Raw genomic sequence first — 20,436 nt, 5'->3', positions numbered from 1 at the left:
TGCTGGAGCTTTACTCTCTGGGGTTTGTGTTCCCCAAACTATAGACACCACTACAGCATCTCAAGAAAGGGCACCTGCATCCACTCAGTTGCTCAGGCCAGTGACTTTGGATCATCCTGGACTCCCTCCTTCCCTTACCTCCCATCAACAAAACCAAAGCACCCCAGATCTCAGCCCCAGTGTCCTGGGTCCTCTTTCCCCGTGAAGCTTCAACTGGCCTTTGTGCAAAGCATCCCAGGTTTCTCTCTGCTAGAAATGGCATGGAGCCCAAAGCCTGCCCCCAGAAGCCCTCTCCTCCAGGAAGCCTGCCCTGATGCACCAACATACCCCACAAGCAATGCCTCCTCCTGGCCTTCACCAGCCCGGCTGACACTCCTGAGACACTGATCTCACCTTGCAGGGAGGATGGGTGTGTTTAGGGTTTACCCCCCTCCCCTGTCCCGAGTGCAGAGCTCTGAGGCCCGGCACAAGGGAGGCCTGCTATGTGGGTCTGGATTAACCAGTACAATGCGCCTGGATTCACATCCCTGCTCTGCCAGCAGCTAGCTGTGTAACCTTGGACAAGGCACCTCACCTCCCACTGTAACTGGGAAAGGAAGGCAACCCAGGGGTCTGGCCCTTGGGAAAATTCTAAGCAAACCATGAAAACTGCACCGCACGGAGTCCCACAGCCAGGAGAAGCAACAGACAAGATGCACAAGTAGCAACACAGGAGGCCTGAGAGTGGGTGTTGGGCGACAAAGACTCAGAAAGAGAAATGCAGCAGGATCCTCTGTAGAAAGCAAAAATCCACCACACAAAGCAAACAATTTGCCAGGGCACAGAACAATTTGCCAGGGCACTGGGCCAGGGAAGGAAATGAGAATACAAGGGAATCTTATACAGATAGATATATATAGATATATATATATACACATATGCACTTGCATATATGTGTATATAATATATACATTTACTACATGCCTATTATACTGCTAAGTTTAAATTTACCACTAAATTATTACATAAAGTATAATAATATGTAACATATATTAATGTATGTGTGTGGGTATATATAGTTTACTGTTCATTTGCTTAAAGCAGACTTCTGTTAGGAACTCCCTTAAATAAATCTCCCTATTCTGCTACAGAGTCTGGCCGGGGGCTCTTCAGGCCCAGAAGTTGGCTCAGTGTCCCCTGTGACCAATGCACACACGACTCCCTGCCCCTTAAAGGTCGCAAAGAAAAAATAGGACTGTGGAAAGGGGACGGGCTCGGGGACGGGCAAGGGCTGGGCAGATGTCAGGGAATTCTGCTGGTCCAGCTAAGGAGACAGAAATCTGACAAAGGAAAACAGCTCCTCACGGAACAGCTTTGAGACTTTAGGTGGCAAAGCACAGGCAGCCCGGAAGGGCCACAGAAACCAGAGGCAAAGACGGAGCAGAAGTTTCCCGGACATTTTTATCAACTTCGAGACCTGAGTCTTTGCCCATTTTAGCATCTCTGTAAAAGGAGGCGTAACTTACAGCAAATGGCTTGTGTGAACACAGCATGTGTGGCTTCCAGTCCTGGCGGAACTGAGGAGGGCAGCACCTGAGCGCCCCCCTCCAGCCTCAGTCTCCCTGCTGAGCAGTGGGCAGTCCTGACCTGTCCCATGGGCCCTGATTCACTCCGTCTCTGAAGACACTGAGGGAGCGAGTACTGGGCAGTGGGGAGGTGGCTAGGGCAGGATGGGCAATGTCCATGGACCAAGTGTCAAGTGCAGTTGGGAGACCCATGGCTGCCTGTCCTGGGTGAGGGGCCTGCCGGTGGAGCTTTGCCACTGCAGGCAGAGCCCTGCAGCTTTGAGGGCTGGGCTTCCTGAGCCAAGGAGCCACTCAGGGGTCGGGCTTCATAAAAGTGGTGGGGGGATGGGCCCGGGGGGGGGGCGGGCAATGAAGGCAGCTGAGCCTGGCTGGGGGCCTCTCGGGCCCTACCCACCAGGACTCCCAGGAGATGCGTGGCACCCCGAGATTGGCATTTTTGGTGCTTTGGAAGCAGGTGGGTCACACTTTTTAAGAAACAGAATAGCGACCGCAAGCACAGGCTCTCTGCTCCCTTTCTCCATGCCTGTGACATGTCCATCCTGCAGTCAGTCAGTGAGTCAGGCAACAAACATTACACGATTCCTACTGCACACCAAGAGCTGAGAACACGGGGCACATCATTTCCCTCCTTCTGTAGTTTATAGAATCTAGTGAGAAAGCCAGGCCTGAAGAAAAACTCACGGGACACCTACATCCCAATGGGGCTACGAGGGGTGGAGCAGTGAAATGGGAGAGCGTCCCTAGGCCGGAGGCTGAGGCTGGGAAGGGCACCCAGGGGAGGGACAAATGGGATGATGAGACTTCAAGGGGGGCGGGGGGGCAGATTTCTCTCTCCCGAGAGAAAGGAGGTAAAGCCTTCCCAAGGACTCCTGCTCAGTGATAAAAAGGCTAAATCTCGAAACAGTGATGCTGAGCTGAGGTGCTCAACCCAAAGGACCACACACGTCTGCGAGATTCAAGAAGAGGCAAGGCAGATCCACAACAGGATAAACGAGCAGCGGGCCAGTGACCCGCTGCTCTGGGAGGGGGTGTTGACGGTGAAGGGGCACAAAGGAACTTTTTGGCTGCGATGCGAACGCTCTGGATCTCGATGGGGTGTGGATTACACACGCTGCTATGGTTTGGCAACACTCATGGAGAAGCACCCTTAATCTGTGTATTTCATTGTATGCCAATTACACTCAATGAGAGGTTGGGGGAGAAATACATACACACATACACACACACACACAAAACTTTCTGTGAAAGGGGATGCATGGGGGCTTCCCTGGTGGCGCAGTGGTTGAGAGTCTGCCTGCCGATGCAGGGGATGCGGGTTCGTGCCTCGGTCCGGGAGGATCCCATGTGCCACGGAGCGGCTGAGCCTGTGAGCCATGGCCGCTGAGCCTGCGCGTCCGGAGCCTGTGCTCCGCAACGGGAGAGGCCGCAACAGTGAGAGGCCCATGTACCGCCAAAAAAAAAAAAAAAAAAAACGGGGGATGCATGTCCACAAAAGCGGGAGGGCACTGGGCATGTTCTGGGGAGAGAAGTGAGGCCACCGTGGCCAGAGCCTGCTAGGCCGAGGGGAGCCTGGCCTGAGAGGGTAAAGAGCTGAGAACTCTTCCGGGAGCCCCCGTCACCTAGCCTGGAGGGCTTGGTGTTCGAAGATGGGTGAGGTGCCTTGAAGGACAGGAGGGAGGTTACAATCTAGCCAACTGCCACAATCATCCCGTGAGCATCTGCGAGCAACAGCCTGCCCAGTACCACATAGTGGACGAGAGGCAGGGCGGCATCCATCCTCTGGAAAGGGGGCTCCAGGCACCTTCGATCTGCAGGTGTCCTGGAGGAATGGACCGCCCTTCACCTCCAAGCTGCGGAGGCCACCGGGGCTCCCTCCAGGGCCCCAGGGGTCATTAACGAGGGTCCCACAGCCATAGAGATGGTCCTCCCTCACTCCGCACACAAGGCTGCCAGGATGGGACATAGGGGACACAGGAGGCTGGCGGGGGGGGGGGTTACCTAGAAGTCAACAGCCCCCTCCAGCCCCTCGAAGGACAAGAAACACTTTGAAGGAGAATTATAGAGGATGGAGTGAGCAAAAGCGGGGGATTAAGGCAGCCAGGCCTGGTCAGGGGCTCCAGGGATATAACCCTTCCTCTGACCCTCTTACCTCTGGAAGGAGCATTTGGTTACAGCCTCCACGGAAGTGATAACTAACTACAGTGACAATGGTGACTGCTACCTTCTGCAGAGCGCTTACTCTGAGCCAGGCACTTGCAAAACACTTTTCCACTCAGGACCTGATTTAACTGATGCAAAAGCTCTTGAAAGAAGCATCGATTTATTATTCCTGTACTTCTGGTTCTCTAATCTGGAATTAGAGAAAGGAAGTAACTTGCCCCCAGGTCACAAGGTTAGAAGGGGCAGAAAGAGGACTCGAACCCGGGCGGCTGACCCAGTAACCCCTCACTGCCGGGGTCATCTGTCCATCCCCCTGCCACTGGCCCACCTTCTCTGACTGTGATTTCTGCACAGAATATCAGAACCCACATCCAGGCATAAATCCCCAAGCCCGTGTGATCAGAAACAGCCACCAAGGTGCAAAGCCTGGGCTGGCCAAGACAGGATGGGAACACAGATCAAGGACAACCTGACCAAAGTTTACGGCCTGCAGCCTCGATTTCCCCAATCTATGAAATGGGCCTAATGTCTCTTCCAGCACAGAACAGGATAGAACCCGGAGGTGATGAAACAGATTCTGGATACCAAAAATAATAACACCATTAGTAACGATAATGATACAATTGAACTGATATGCTATCTGGAATTTGCTTAAATGTACTCCAGCAGAAAAGGGAAAAGAAAGTGCAGGGTGGCGCGGGGGGTGGGGGTGGGGGCGGGAGGAGGGATCAGCGGAAAATTGGTGAAGCTGGCGATGGGTACACAGGGGGTGATTATTTTATTCTCTCAACTCTTGGTAGGTACTTTAAAATTTCCATGATAAAAAATTTAACTAATAACAAGCAAAGTGAATTTTCACCGCACTCCTGCAAGCCGGGGTCTGTCTTAAAAGCTTTCTACATCTTCACTCATTTAAGCTTCACAAAGACCCCATGAGTTCTGTTACAGATGAGGAAACTGAGGCCCAAAGGGTATTTGATTGCCTTGGAACCTTCCCTCTGATTAAAATGCCAACATTGACTGCCCGGGGTTTTAGGGGAAGGAGGCAAGGACGCAGGTATCTAATTCCACAGGAGATTTCTCTCCATCATCATCATCATCATCATCACCACCATCATGACCATCATCACCACCAACACCATCACCACCACCACCACCATCACAGCCACGGACATTTTCTGAGCACTTGTGACATGTCAGGCACTGTGTTAAGCACTGAACATCTGTGAGCACACAGGTAGGTCTCCCATCACAGCCGTTCTTCCAGATGAGGAAAGCGAGACCCAGAGCAGGACAGCCCTGTCTGTCCCCAGGGCCATGCCGCCGCAGCAGCCTGCCCTGTGCCCTCCGCTGCTGTGCGGTTTAGAATGCCAACAGTGTTCCCTATGTGCCTTTCAGGAAGACAATGGAGAGCTTTCAGAGTGGCGAAGTCAGCGTGGGGCCCACAGGAGAACAGTAACCATAGTGAAAATAACAGCAACATCAGATGCTCCTTCCCGAACAGCTACTGCACGCCCGGCTGGGGAGGGCGGTGCCTCCTTCGGCCCTCACAGCCCACCTGCCAGGGAGCCATCATGGGCCCATTTTACAGACAAGGAAATCGAGACCCAGAAAAGGATCGCTTGCCCAAGGTCACGCTGCAGGTAAGTGCAAAAGCCAGCATTCCCTCCCCTGCCTGCCAGTAAGGGGGCTCACAGCCCAGAATTAAGGGGCTCCTCACCCCAGGAGACAGAACTGCCATAGAATGACAGATGACACCTCCACCGAATGACTCAGCTAGGCTACCCATGCACCTTGATGGGTATTATTTAATCCTCACGACAACCTTTCCAAAAGTAGGTACTGAGGTGAACCCATTTAACAGAGGGGACAACTCAGGCCCAGAGCCAGCAAGCCCCCTGCCTGCATCCATTCAGCCAGCAAGCGGCAGAGCCGGGATTCGAATCAACAGCGCCCCCACCCTTGACCTCTACACCAAGTGGCAAGCACAGGGTGCAGGCCACAGGCAGGAAGGAAGGGGCAAGGAGGTCACAAGAGGCAAAGACAATGGATGGATGGGTGGGATGACTTGAACAGGAGGGGAAACGATTTCCTTCAAGATACAGCTCCACAGGTGCCTCCCAAGAGTGACCGAATGACAAACCGCAGGCTCTTGACCCAGCAATCCCGCCTCCAGGAGTTCACCCCGCTGGCATACCCACTTCCCAGTAAGACAAATGGATGCATGCCCTCTGGCTCTGCACGCTGAAACTTTAGGAAACACCTCCATATCCGTGTTGAGTCAAGGAGGATTTGCCCACACTGAGGAATACAATGCACCTGAGAAAAAGCCAAAGAAACGCCTCCATGTATTGTGCACATCTCCCAGGGAGATGAAGTGAAAAAAGCAACGTGCACAACGACGGGAAGAGGGGGCTACCATCTGTGCAAAATAAATATTTTTTAAGACATACACAGGTATATAAATGTGTGCGCACAGAACATCAGGATTGAGGAGGTGCTCTGGGGAGGCGAGTTGGGGGACCAGGGATGCCCCGGAGGGTAAAGGGGGAGACTTACTATGTTTGAGGTTTTGAATTTGTCCCATGTGGATGTATCACTTAGAAAAAAAGAGAAAGAGAGAAAGAAGCTGCTTCCCCCTTGGAGCCTTTGCAAACCACCCAGACAGAAGGCATCAAAGTCCCCCAGCAGCCTTGAAGACAACACTTCTCTCGAGCCTTCTCCCGGATCGGGTCCCAGTATCATAACTGGGCCCCAGGTCTGTGGCACACAGTAGGCCCTCAGGAAGTTTAATCGGGAACAATTACAGACAGACAGGCCCTCTCTCCAGCTTCTCCTGCCAACAGATCCCCCGCCACCATGAATACCTGCAAACTCAGGACACAAAACTGTCGCCAAACGAGAAATGTCTTAGAAAACCTTCTCTTTTCCCGTTGGGGGATCTTGCATGCCACTGAGACACAAAGGCTTCAGTCAATGGGGATAAAACTCTATTGGTGGTACCCCAGGCAGGGGAGAAGTCTAGGGAAGGAAGGAGGAGGGAATCCTTGGGGACCAGTCAACCAAACATTTCCCATGTGTCTCTAGTGTGACACAGCCTACGCTGGGGAGCCAACTGAGACGGGCCCTCCGCCCTCAGAGAGTGGGGACAAACTTGGATATGACCTGGTGAAAAAGGGGGGCAAGTCATTCTGATTGGTGGGAGAGCATTTTACATCATGGACGTAAAACAGGCAACTTGCTGTTTCCACTAAGAGTCAGGGAGCCTGGTGGGGGAAAGACCCCGAAGAGACAGAGGTGAGAGAACCATGCTCCCCCCCCACCTCATCCCTGCAGGGCGGGAGAGGGAGAAAGGCAGCCCCTCACTGCTTTCCAGGCCCAGGCCAGCTAGAAAGGAATGCCATGTTTTCCTGTTTCCAATTAACTTCCCCCCACCAGCAGCCCTCCGCATTCTTGAGACCAGGAATCAAGACAGCCACGGGGGAGAGCTGGGAGAGCAGGCAGGAACTCTGAGGGTGGCTGGGCCTGGGGCTCAAAGGTGACCCCCCCAGGACCCCGGGGTACCCACACCACACCCCAGGACCCTCCTGCCAGGCCCCCTAGCCTTGGTGCTGACCCCTGGACCCTTTCACAGCCTCTCAGAGGGGAGAGGGGGAAGACCCCACATCCCCAGGGAAGGTTGGGGAAGGCCCCTGAGGCCTCTGGGAAGGAAGCGGGCAAAAAAGGGGGGCGGAGCATAGGCCTGTCACTCTTGGGCCTCACATTTCCCCCCTTTTCCACTGCCACCCTGCCCCCCCAAAATCAGTTCCAACTTTCAGGAAGCACTCACCCTAGAGAGACCTACAGCCCCTCCCCTCCTGCCCCCACCCCACAGGAATTATGATTACTTATGATGCCTGTCACCTCAGGAAGGTATTTGCAGGGTGTCCCTCAAAGTGTCAGCTTCTCTCCAATCACACCCCGGTCCCTGAAGTCTGGGCTGGAGTCCCCTCTCAGCCATGGAACAGGTTTCCGCTGGACTCAGTTTCCTCATCTGTAAAATAACAAGATCGCCCGTATTGCCCCCCTCACTGGGTAAGCTGGGCCCTCCCCAGCCCTTCCTCCTCCTCCCCCCCGCCCCCCCCCCCCGCCACCAAATGTGTATTTGGCACCAGTAAGTGCTGAAGGGGTGGGGTCCCAGAGAGCTGGAGATGGAGGGTCACCAAAGCAGAACTCCTTACTTACTGCCTGCCCTCACCCACCACCACAGGGAATTCCTCCAAGGCAGATGCCTTTTGCCATTCACCCTAAAATACCCAGCACCCAACTTTCCTCCCCACCCTACAGGCCTGCCATATCCCCGTATGCTGAAGGAGAAATAAAAATAACACGCTTGGATAAAACTTTCAGTCACCGCAAGGTCAGTTAAGGAAGCTCTACTGATCCCCACCTGCAGATGAGGAAACTGAGGACTAGTGAGTTGAATCTAGTGCCTGAGGTTACAGAGTGGGACAGGGAGTCTGCCACCCAGGCCCAGGGGAGAACGGACAGGGGAGTTCTCTGCCAGCTACATCACGGCGCCACGGAGGGTCACAGGGCAGAGCGACGACGAAGGTCCCTGGCAGCTCAGATTCCCGCCCAGCGGGGCTGAGTCCCAGCTCAGATGGAAGAGGAAGAGGATGACAGAGGGGCCACCGACCAAGTGCCCCCCAAACCCCAGACAGCGAGGCCTGGGGCCCCCCTTCTCCTGACTCCACACCTCCAATCCTCAGCTCCTGCAGGCAAACGCTCTGCTCCAGCCACAGGTGAAAGCATCCTGCCCTCAGCCCAGCTTCCAGATGCTCCTTACTCCTTCCCCAAACGATCACTCGGGGGGGCTGGGGGGTGGGGGGGATTCGGCGGCTCCTTCCTGGTATTATCTACATTTGAGACTCAACTGAAGTCAAAGGGACAAATTGCCAAAGAGGGGTACAGGAGAACCTAAGAGTTTTGAGTTGAGTTGGAAAAACTTGAGACGGTTACAGATTGGGGCTGTGTGACCCCGGGCAAGTCACTTAGCTTCTCTGAGCCTCCATTAGCTTGTCTGCAAAATGGGAATCACATAACTGACCCAACTTCCTCCTCGGGTGGGGGCCAGTGGGTAGCGCACCTAACAGTAGCCAATCCCTAATGCTCTCTGGGTAGGAGATGTTATTTCCACCTTCCAGGAGTGGGGGAGCTCTGGGGGAGGGGGGCTGTAGCTAAGCACACCCCTTAAGTCTCACTGGACGCTGGCACATGGGAAGGGGGTGACTCCTCAGCTGTCCTCCTCCCCTGTTCTCCCACCACCCTAGCAGGTCGGCGTTGACTGAGGCCCCCATCCCCACCCCAGGCGAGGGGAGAGGTGTGAAAGCACAGAGCACTTCTCAGAAATCTCAGGCCGTGAAGTCTGGGGGTGTTTCTAAAAACTGTTTCCCCGACAAGCGCCCTGGGAAAGGAGGTGTGAGGGAAAAGCAAACCCTCAATACATCCCCAGATCTAGACTATCGGAGGGCTGTGTGACAAAAGGGGCTGCCTGTCCGGGCAGAAGGCCGAGCACGGGCAGGAGCCCCGGTCCGCGTACACCAGAGGGCTGGGACCTGTCACCCCGGCCTCCGGGGACAGCTGACACAGCGGCCTCTGACCCCACCTCCCGGGAAGTTCAGCTGCTCAGAACCACAAAGCAAAACAAAGGCGTGCGGAGAGGAAGGAGCCGCCGTGCCTTCCAATCACCGCTGCCTCCCGAGCCCGCCCGCGGCTGCTCGCCCCGCTCGCCGCTGGCCTCGGACCAAGGCCTGGGCAGACCGCGGTCCCTGCTCTCCCCGCGGCCGCCCGTGACAGGAGCCGGAGAAGCAGCCGAGGGGCAGCGAGGGATGGGAAAACCAGATGGCTCCATCCCTCCGCCCTCCTGCTCCATCCCTCCCTCCGGGGGCCCGCGGCCCGGCCGCCCTCCGCAGGGGTCCGGGGAGGCCTCAGGCCCGGCTCGTCCGGGCTCACCACAGGGAAAGGGCTGCCTTTGGCTAAAGGTCAACACCCGAGCGCGGTGCCCGGGCTGGGCCTGGTGCCTCCCATTGCTAGGCCGAGGGGGTGGAGATGGGGGGCCGCCCCAAATCTCGCAGGTGACAGGGGTAAGCCTCACCTCCCTCTCCCCCCACCCCCCGTAGCGGCCCCCTCCGGGAACAACCAGCTAGCGGGGGCGGGGGTCAACTCCTTTCATTGCTGGGGGGTGGGGGACCAAGTCAACTCCTTTCATTGTTTCGGGGCAGTGGGGAGGAGGAGACCCAGTGGCTTCCTTCCGCATCCATCCCTCCCCAGCAGGCCGGAGGCCCCGTTTCTCTCCGGCACCCCCGGAGGGATCTGAGAAGGGAGCGCAGGGGACGGGCGAGAGGGGGAGACGAAGGCTCGCCAGCTCCAGCCGGGAAACCACCATCCGCTGCCCCATTGCCCTCTTCTTCCCCAAAAGGCAGGGAGCAGGGCGAGGGGAGGGGAGGGGAGGGGAGGCCCCCCGCCGGGGGGAGGAGGTCTCCCCACCCCTCCCCCCGTGGGACGTTAGGTCTCGTTTTTCCGCCGCTCCATTGTATCCCCGGCAGCCGGCGGGAGGGCCGGGGAGGCACCGGGCGCCGGGTTTGGGCAGGGGAGCCCGGGGTGGGGGGGGGGGTCCCCGCAGAATCGGGGCGGCGCTGATGGAGAGACGCGCGGGGTGAGGGGGGGCTGCCGGGGGTGGTGGGCGCCGAACAGAAAAACAGGCAGCGGGCGATGCGCCCCGGTTGGGGGGCTAAGTGTGTGAGTGTCGGGGGAGTGGGTTCGGCCCCGGCTCCGGCTCCTCGCCGCCAACCCCCACTCCCCCCTCGCTTTTGCGCCCTGTCACAGCCCCGACTCGCAGATAGAGAGAGTTAAGAGATTTAAAGAGAAATTGCTACATTGTGAGAAACTCACCCTGATGTTTGAGCAGCCGTCGACGCGGGCTCTCCGAGACGGCCCCGCACGGGCTGCAAAGGGAGGACCCAGAAGGGGCCGAACGGCCGGGCCGGTCAGCGCACTGCCTGATCGCATGGCGGCCGCCCGGCAGCCTCCGCCAGGCCCCTGCCGCCGCCCCGCGCCGCGGACTGGGCGCCCCGGACAGGCGCCCGCTCCGGGCGGGACCCCTCGGGTTTGCAAAAAAAAAAAAAAAAAAAAAAGAAAAATATTTTTTAATTACGTGCAAAAGAAAAAAAAACCTTACAGGTTTTGTGTTCCGCACCCCCCTTTCCTCCTCCTCCTCCTCCTCCTCCTCCCTCCGCCCTCGCCGAGGGACGGGCTTGGGGGAGGCCCCGCCCCGCGACTCAGCAAACCAGCTTCGGCTCTGGGCTTCGAGCTGCGGGCCCGCGAACGAATGGGAGGCTACGAACGTCCCGGGAGGGTGACCTCCGCTCCGGCACCGCCCCCTCCCCAGCCCTAGTCCCGGGGGTTCGGGGGCGTGCCTTCCCAGGCTACTGTGGAGTCTGCCGGCTGCGTCGAGCGATGCTCCGGATTAGGGGGAAAGGCTAAAGGGATTCGCCCTCCCGTATCCCGGGCGCCCAGCCCGTCTGGGGAGCGGGCGCGGTGCGCGCTGGGCGCGCCCCGACGCGGGGGATGGTCGCCGGGCGGGAGGACGCGACCAGGGGGAGCGCCGAAGGTTCGAAAAGGTAGCGAGAGTCGCGGCTGGAGGAGAGGGGAGGCCCCGCAGGTGGAATCGCGAAGGAGCCGGGAGTCGGAGCCAAAAGGGTGGAAGGCGCGGGGGCGGGGGGTGCTTTGGGGCTACTGGCCGGGACTCCGAACGCGGCTCGCTCACTCACCTCAGTCGGTCTTTTGAGCTGCTACGCCCCGGGGAGGGCGCCGGGGACGTGGGTCCGACCTGTCTTAGAGCCTCCTCGAGGCCTCTCGGGCCGCGCAGATGGGACTCCCAGAAGCCCCGGGACGCCTCGCTGGTGTTGGGTCTGTTTCCGCCCCGCGGGGCCGTGTACGCCTTGCGGGCGTGACACTTCGATTAGCGCGTTCGTTCAGGGAACGCTTGCTGAGCGCCTGCTGTGTGCCCTGCGCCTTGCTCGGGGCCCATCGAGCACCCAGACAGCTCGGAGCTACCCTGCCGGGGCGCACAGGCCAAGGGGACTTATATTCTGGTCTCTTCTTACCTTCTGTTTCCCCGGTGCCCTGGAAAAGCCATGTGTATACCGAAGCAGCTCAATAAATGTGTGTTGAATAAATGAGTGATTGAGATCTATGTGTTTTAAGCTTTAGAATTGATCCTGGCATCTTGGTGGCACTACGCATGTTCTTTAAGAGACCACGGAGGTTAAGCGTGCTGACTCAAACCAGTGAGCCTGTGCTTCACATCCTGCCACTTTCTTTGCTGTGTGACCTTGGACAAATTACTTCACCTCTCCGCGCCTCCATTTCCAAGAGGAAATAATTAATAGGCCTCATTTCATAAGGTCATTAGGAGAAAATGTTCTCATGGAGAGCAGCATCGGACAGGAAGTGCCAGATAAGTGCTGTTATTCTTGACTATTATAGAAAAAGGAAACTTGATCAATTCCAGAAGTGAACACGTGTTGCCCCAAACATAAGACAGTGGTCAGTCTATAACTCATATAGTTATAGTAGTCATCCATGGCCCACTGAGGTATGTGACCCTTCCAGGAACAGCAACATACAAGGACATTATTTTTGTGCAGCTTGCCCTTCCATTTGCTAAGATTGAGCCACTGGGCTACACCTTGGGTATTCATTTACCTGGATGCCATTTTTCCAGTCTTCACCAAGAACAGACCTCCAGGAACTGCCATCTAGAGACCTTTAGCTATTCCCACCTTGCAGTGTAGAAAACTAAATTGGCTCAGAGAGGGGGAGCGTTTTGCCCAAGGTCACACAACTGGGAAGTGGGACCTGATCTGAGCTGGGTGGCACTGATGTCTCTTTGTTATAACTGCCAACCCTGGGGGACTCGGAACTAGGGAACTGACTGGGGTTCAAAGGTAGCAGACCTGAGGCATTGCGGGGGGGTGACTGTCCAAGTTTATTCATTCATACAGAAAGTATTGTTTATGGGTATCCAGTGTGTGCCAGGAATATAGCAGTGACCAAGAACACCCTGTTTCCTGCCCCATCGCTACCCCCCACCCCCATTCCGCAGCTCACAGTCGATTAGGGGACACAGACAATGAGCAAGTAAGCAAATCAGTTTCCCCTGCCCTCTGTAGCAGGTTCCAGGCTTCTTAGGTGCATTATGGTATCTACCCCCCCCAACCCCCCCAACACACACCCCAGAACAGTGCTTGGCACTTAATAAGGGCTCAAGAAAGATCTGCTGAGCAATGAGATAACACCCACCTTTCCACAGGCATACCTGACCTCTTAGGAGATGGTCTTGAGGCCAGGCGGCCTGGAATGGGCATGGGTGTGAAAGAAGCCCCCAATCTAGCCATGGCTGGCAAAGGCCTGGGAGGTCAAATGTCCAAGGCCAGAGGAGGGGTCTATATGGGCCCAAATGGGAAGAGACCTGCTATTCTTTAGGGGGTGACACACCCCTGCCCTTTGAAAATCAGATGTAAGTTGTAAGTTCCAGGTTCAGAATCGGGTTGGCAGTGAGACCCAGATAGGTTCAGCAACTTGCCCCAGGGATACCCAGCCAGGGGAGGGACTAATCCCAGATGTTCTGTTACCAGTCACCACATGAACCTGGGGCAAGTCACTTCTCCAGCTCCTCCATTTTCTCATCTGTAAAATGGGACCGTATAGTCAGACACCAAAATCCATCGCCCCCCAACATTTTATTCTGAACATTTTCAAATACGGAAAAGTGGAAGAAATAGGATAAATACCCACCACCTAGATTCAACCATCAGCATCCTACTCTACTAGCTTAATCACACATCTGTGCATCTAGCCATCCATCAAATCCATCTCAGTTTTTGATGCATTGCAGCCATCTGTTTATCTCTCCCGAACACACCATTAAGCTGGTAATCCTAACTAACTCTTCGCTTTGATAAACACTCTGACAACTGTTAATACCAACCCCTGGGCCAGCCGCTGACTCTCATTTAAACCTCAATTCTAACTTTTTTGTGTGGAGAAACCGGTACGGGGAGGGTAAGAAACCGGATCAATGTCACACAGCCGGGGAGTCAAACCCAGCTCTGTTTGTCCCGAGTCCAGACGTTATGAAGGCCATGGAAAGGATGAAATGGGACGAGGCACATAGAAGCTCTTATGGGACAGGGACAGAGCAGCATCCAGATGCAAGAAATTAGGACGGGAGAAGATGCACCCACCTTTTCTCATCTACCAAATACGCTACACCTCTGTGCTCAGCTGGACTCTGGACACAGGGTCCTTGCCTGCCAATAGGGAACTTAATCCCATATAGGTCATGATATTTTCTCTCTCCTAACATAGGTCTGGGCAGGAGACAGACACCTCACAAATATTTGCTGAATGAGCTTGGATTTCTGGACCCCTCATCTCAACGTTTAATGGACTGTTTTAATTATAACCGTGCAGCTGAAAAGGAACAGCAGGAAACCCATTTGCTGTGGAAAGTCCAGGACACTGGAGAATTAACCTGCCCTCTCCCAGGGGCTGTGATACCTTGTTCCACTTTTAGCCCACCGGCTCCAAGTCCCCCTGGTCCTCCCAACCCTCCAGCCCAGAAACCTCCCCTCTCCCACCCCCAGTACCAGCGCATTTTCTAACCCCTCAAATTTCTAGTCCCCTCCAATTTCTAGTCCTTCCCCACCCCACCCTCAGCTCTCCCAACCAGATCCTAATACCCTTTATCTCTGACTCCTACACCTCCTACCCGTCCAACAGCCCAGTTCCTACCCTGAGGGAGCCCGACCAGAGCCTGGCCTGATTCCCGGTTCTCTACAGAGGTGTGGTTTTCCTTTTGCTCCCTCCCTCCCTTTCTTTCTTAACAAGTTGTTTGTGCCTCTGAAAGTCAAAAGAACGGCCTTCGCGGCTCCTCCCTCGCACCCGCAACTGCAAAGTCTAAAACTTGGCCAACCCAAGTTCTGTTTCTTGATCTGGCAAGCTGTTTCCACGGGTGTTTTTCGTTTTCAGTTGAGCAGCACGCTTAGGATCCGTGCACTTTTCTGGAGGCATGTAACACTTCAATAACAAGAAGGAACAAAGCAAGAAAAAGCCTTGCCCAAAACACCCCTGCTGGTCCCTCCACTTCTCGTTCAATCCGACTTCAGGGGAAAGTTTTCATCAAAGACCTCTCCAGGATCCGAATTCTAGCCGCCAGGAGGGGAAAAATAGGAGGACTAGGAGAGCACTGCCTCCGGAGCGACCTGCGCCCTCTGACCGCGCCCTTTAACTATGGCTCGTACAGCGGGACAGTGCTACTCCAGCACGCAGCTACGCTGGCTCGCCTGGAGCGCCAAGACCGCGAGCGGCGGCAAATCAGACAGCTACAAGCCCACCCGGACCTTGGGTCCTCAGAGCGGCAGGGGCGGGGGGCGGGGCCTAGTCGCCCGTTGGCCCACGCCGGGGGGCGGGGCCACATCTCCGTCCCGCCCCCATCCCCCGCCTAGTTAAATAGGCTTCGCGCCGGCCCGGGGAATTATTCATCGTGGGGCGGGCCTGGGTTTGTTTACACGCTGCCATTGGCTGGATTTGAATCGGCCCGACTGCGGGCCGGCCGCGGGGCGGGGCGCCAGAGGGCCCCGGCCTGCGCCTGACAGCTTCAGCTAGGCAACCCACGTAAGACGCGCCGCCCAAGCACTGGAACCCTGGAGATGGGGATACTCTAAGTGGAGGCTGGCAGTGGGGGCGGGCAGGTTGAGGCTTCCGCAGGTTTCTTGATAAATGCTAACCAAGGGGGTAGGGAACATTGTTTCTGTTTTCATAAAAAAGTGGTAAGGATAAACAAACCCGAAAACAACCTAGCTGTCCATGGATAGGGGACTCACTAAATGAGCTGTGGTCTGGCCCACAGGGGGACATGAACTAACCGTAAAATGAGGAAGTAATACATGAACCGACGCGGAATAAGCTATGAATTCAGTTAAGGGGGAAAGGCAATGAAGGAAGAAGAGTGTATAATAATTTAAGGGGGAGGTGAGAAAATCTAAGCTGCTGCTTGCTAAATGCACAGAATATCTTCGAAAGCAGAAACAAACTGGTAACTGCAGCGTCTGTGGGGAGGGAGACCGGGGTGCGTGGAGGGTAGATCTATTTGGACCTTTGTAAAGTTAGAAACTTGTAAACAAATAGTAAGTTCTGAGAACTCTCCCTTTTCATCCACGTACCTCGAAGCAACGGCCCCTAGGAAAATTCTTGACTTGGCTATAGAGGCCATGGACCCCCGACCTGCGCCCCCTACAACCCACAATGGTATTTGGGGAATTGAGCTGCTTCACGTACTCAGGACCAACAGAAATCCAGATTCAATGAAGAGTGGCTTTATTTATTAGTAATCACTGCAGGATTTAACATCCCAACGGAGAGGGAGGGGCCGCTTCCTGAGAGATGCTAAGTGGGAGATGAGGAGGAGAAACCAGCCAGGCCCTCTTAGGAGAGAGAAGAGAAAGTCAAAACTAGGAGAGGCCCCTTTAAGAAGGGAAGCCTGCCTCCTCCGGACAACGACGCTGGCGGAATTGACCTGGAGAAGGGAGAGTTGTCCGGGTTTTGACTTTTATTATTCCTCTCTGTTCCGGGAGATCTGGAGCAGAGAATGAGAACGACTTCCTGCAGCTGAGATTTGACCTGTTATGGATCTTACTTGTTAAGAATTCCTGCGTATAAGTTCGCTACAGGGTTTGTGAAACATTGTTTTTAGATGGCTGGGAAAGTCACCCAGGCCTGGAGTGAAAACTTGACCGGCTACGAGATGTTCTAAGTTAACGCCTACCAGCCAGAGCTGGAGCTGCCAACCCAGGTACATAGATAAACTCGGTGAATGCCCAGAAAGATCCTAGCAGCTTCTACCAGCCTCCCGTTTTACGCCTGTGGAAACTGAGGCACAGAGAGTTATAGAATTGCCCACATCAGGCGTCACAGGGATTCGGACCCAGGCAGCCCTTCTCCAAAGTTCATACTTTTTTTTTTTTTTTTTTTTTTTGCGGTACGCGGGCCTCTCGCTGTTGTGGCCTCTCCCGCCGCGGAGCACAGGCTCTGGACGCGCAGGCTCAGCTGCCATGGCTCACGGGCCTAACCGCTCCGAGGCATGTGGGATCTTCCGAGACCGGGGCACGAACCCGTGTCCCCTGCATCGGCAGGCAGACTCTCAACCACTGCGCCACCAGGGAAGCCCCAAAGTTCATACTTTTAACCACCATATGACACTTGCCCCTAAAAACTTTTTTGTCTTTTGATGCATTGTTTTAAAAGCTATAAGAAGCTTAATGCAGATTTTTTTTTGAATCTTTGAATTTTATTTATTTTTTTATACAGCAGGTTCTTATTAGTTATCTATTTTATATATAGTAGTGTGTATATGTTAATCCCAGACTACTAATTTATCCCTACCCCCCTCCCCTTTCTCCTTTGGTAACCATAAGTTTGTTTTCTATGTCCGTGAATCTCTTTCTGTTTTGTAAATAAGTTCATTTGTATTTCTTTTTTTCTTTTTAGATTCCACATATAAGCGATATCATATGATATTTGTCTTTGTCTGACTTACTTCACTTCGTATGATAATCTCCTGGTCCATCCATGTTGCTGCAAATGGCATTATTTCATTCTTTTTTATGGCTGAGTAATAGTCTTGTGGGTTTTTTTTTTAATAAAAGAATTTCTGATGGTGTTTCCTAAAATTCTGTATCAGGGCAAGCTTTTAAATTTTATTTTATTTTTTCACCCTCCAGCTTTTTAATTTTTTTAAGTACCTTTCACGAGGAAATGTTCTGCCCTCAGCCCTCCTACTCCTCTCACCATTAAATAATTCCCTGATCGTTACTAGGTAATCATCAGGCACACTTCTAAGCTCATTGAATTGTTACAACAACCAAGAAGTCAAAATAGTTAGTGGCCTCATTTCACAGATGAAAAAACCGAGGCACAGAGAAGTTAAATAACTGGCCCAAGGTCCCACATCTCTCTCCAGAAAAAGAAGAGGAAGACCAAGAATGGGTAGGTCATGGTGGGAGAGAGAGGAAGGCCTCCAGAGTTGCTGAGAGACAGGAAAAAATGGGAATTAAGATAAGCCAGTGGATAAACAACAAGGTCCTACTGTATAGCCGAAGAAACTATATCCAATATTGTGTAATAAGCCATAATGGAAACAAGTATGAAAAAGAGTATATATATATAGATACATATATAGATATATATATATATATATATGAATCACTTTATCACTTTGCTGTACAGCAGAAATTAATACAACATTGTAAATCAACTATTCTTCAATAAAATAAATTTTTAAAAAAATTTTTAAAAAGGGAAGCCAGTGGACTGGTGAATATTGGGAAAATGGCTTTAGCAAGGTGGTAGGAGCTGAGGTCAGTTTGCAAAAGGTAGTGAGAAAATGACCAAGAAGCACATAAAAAGATGTTCAAGGTTATTAGTTATTCGTGAAATGCAAGTCAAAACTATGAGAGGCCACTTCGCCCTTGCTAGAATGGCCATAATCCAAAAAAGGGACAATACCAAGTGTTAGGAAGGATGTGGGGAAATCAGAATCCTCACACACTGCTGCTGGGTAAAGGGGCCACCAATATGGACAACAGTTTGCTGTTTCCTCCATAAGTTGCACCTGGAATTACTACATGGCCACACCTATGTGTATACCCAGAATAGTTGAAAACAGGTGTTCAAACAATAACTTGTACATGAATGATCCCAGCAGCATTATTCACAATAGCCAGAAGGTGGAAACAACCCAGATGTCCACCAGCAGATGAATGAATCAACAAAATGTGGCCTACACACACAATGGAATATTATTCAGCCACAAAAAGGAACGGATCCATGCTATGTCATGGAACCTCGAAAACATGATGCTAAGTGTAAGAAACTAGATCCAAAAGGCCACATATTGGGTGAGTCCATTATATGAACTGTCCTAAAGAGGCAAATCCACAGAGACAGAACGCAGAGGTGGCCAGGGCCTGGGGGGAGGGGGGAGTGGCTAGTAACTGCTACATGGGCATAGGGTTTCCTTTGGGGGTGATGGGAAATTTCGAGAATTAGATAGTGGTGATGGTGGTACAACGCTGTGAATGTGCTTAATGCCACTGAATTGTACATTTTAAATGGTGACAACAGTCAATTTCAGGACGCAAAAATTGTTTTTAAATTTTAAATGGTGAGAAAGCAGTGGTGTTAAGCACACGATTTTAAAAATAATACACAGGGCAGTGTATACGAGGAGAGGATCCAAATACAGCTAGGGAGGGACTGGTGGAGGAAAATAATGGAGGGAGATCTGGGGACATGGCAGTGGAGAGGGGTCCAGTCAATGCACCTGCTCTGGAGTGGTTCCTGAGAGCCTAGGGCAGAACTTGTGGAGATCTCACAAGTCTCTGGAGGATACAGACCCACCCCCAGAGTAGACAGGGCTGTGATGGGGGAAGGTGGGGGATTGTGGAAGCCCAGAGCAGGCACCTGACCCAGCCTGCAGTTCAGGAAGGCTTCCTGGAGGAGGAGAAGGGTAAAGAGGAGTCTGATAGGAAAGGTCAGACGGGGAGGCATGTGGATTTTCCGGGTGCAAAGTAGAAAGGGGGCCTGGAATTTGTAAAGCACAGATCAACCTGGACACTCCCCTGATTGAAACCCTCCTAAGGCTCCCTAGTGCCCTTGGGGGTAGTCCACAGTCCGGAACAGCTTGGCCTCAGTTTATTCAGCACACCCTGTCTGAGCACCTGCTCCATGCCCCGCCCTGCGCGGGCAGTGCTAGGGAAACAGCGGGGAAGAGCCAGGCCCAGCCCTGCCTTCATGGGACTCACACCCCAGTGCGGGAGACAGACATAAAACAAATCACTTCGCGGTGTGACAGATATTAGCCTGATGGCTGCTATGGGAGGTCAGGTGGAGTTAACTCAGCCCCCCGGGGTTTCCCCACTTCTATTATTCCTAAAGGTCTATTTCACAACTTTTGCCGAGTACTGCCTCTATTGTCTGTACCTTGAGAATGTGTTCTCTCATAAACAACAAGGTCCTCCTGTATAGCACAGGGAACTATATTCAGTATCCTGTGATAAACCATAATGGAAAAGAATATGAAAAAATATATATGTATCACCAAATCACTTTGCTGTACAGTAGAAATCAACACAACATTGTAAATCAACTATACTTCAATAAAATAAAATAAAATTTGTTCCTTCAACCAACTTTTTTTCTTCCTTTGATGGGTTCCCCTGGGGCTACCTTAGGCTGATCCCAGGGAACAATAGTCATGAAGTCACAGGTGTGAAGGGCCAGTTCCTTTTTTCCCCAACGTGCTTTAAAATAAATGCATAACAATTAAAATGTCACCTGGAGGGCTTCCCTGGTGGCACAGTGGTTGAGAGTCCGCCTGCCGATGCAGGGGACATGGGTTCGTGCCCCGGTCTGGGAAGATCCCACATGCCACGGAGCGGCTGGGCCCATGAGCCATGGCCGCTGAGCCTGCACGTCCGGAGCCTGTGCTCCGCAACGGGAGAGGCCACAACAGTGAGAGGCCCGTGTACAGCAAAAAAAAAAAAAAAAAAAAAGTCACCTGGAAATCATCCCAAATGCTACTTTGGGAACCCGGTGACTTAGACTC

At 53.4% G+C, this 20,436-nt stretch overlaps 1 protein-coding gene across 15 annotated transcripts in view; it reads right to left on the bottom strand.

The window, feature by feature from the left end:
- The window catches only part of LOC309794493 (BRD4-interacting chromatin-remodeling complex-associated protein-like), an 84,998-nt gene extending 74,018 nt beyond the window's left edge, over nt 1-10,980 (bottom strand). For 2 of the 15 annotated variants that reach the window (XR_014292062.1, XR_014292063.1), the window contains exon 1: nt 10,659-10,887. The gene's annotated coding sequence lies outside the window, so the exon portion shown is untranslated. Of the gene's footprint in view, nt 1-7,628; nt 7,759-10,658 lie in introns of all 15 variants that reach the window. The other 13 variants (XM_082606047.1, XM_082606048.1, XM_082606046.1 and 10 more) reach the window with 12 other exon arrangements.
- Nucleotides 10,981-20,436: the final 9,456 nt, after the last annotated feature.

This window comes from Mesoplodon mirus, assembly GCF_964341445.2.
Source record: "Mesoplodon mirus genome assembly, chromosome: 19".
Taxonomy (NCBI): domain Eukaryota; kingdom Metazoa; phylum Chordata; class Mammalia; order Artiodactyla; family Ziphiidae; genus Mesoplodon; species Mesoplodon mirus.
The sequence above is the reverse complement of the archived record's forward strand: the minus strand, read 5'-3'. Positions and strand labels throughout refer to the sequence as shown.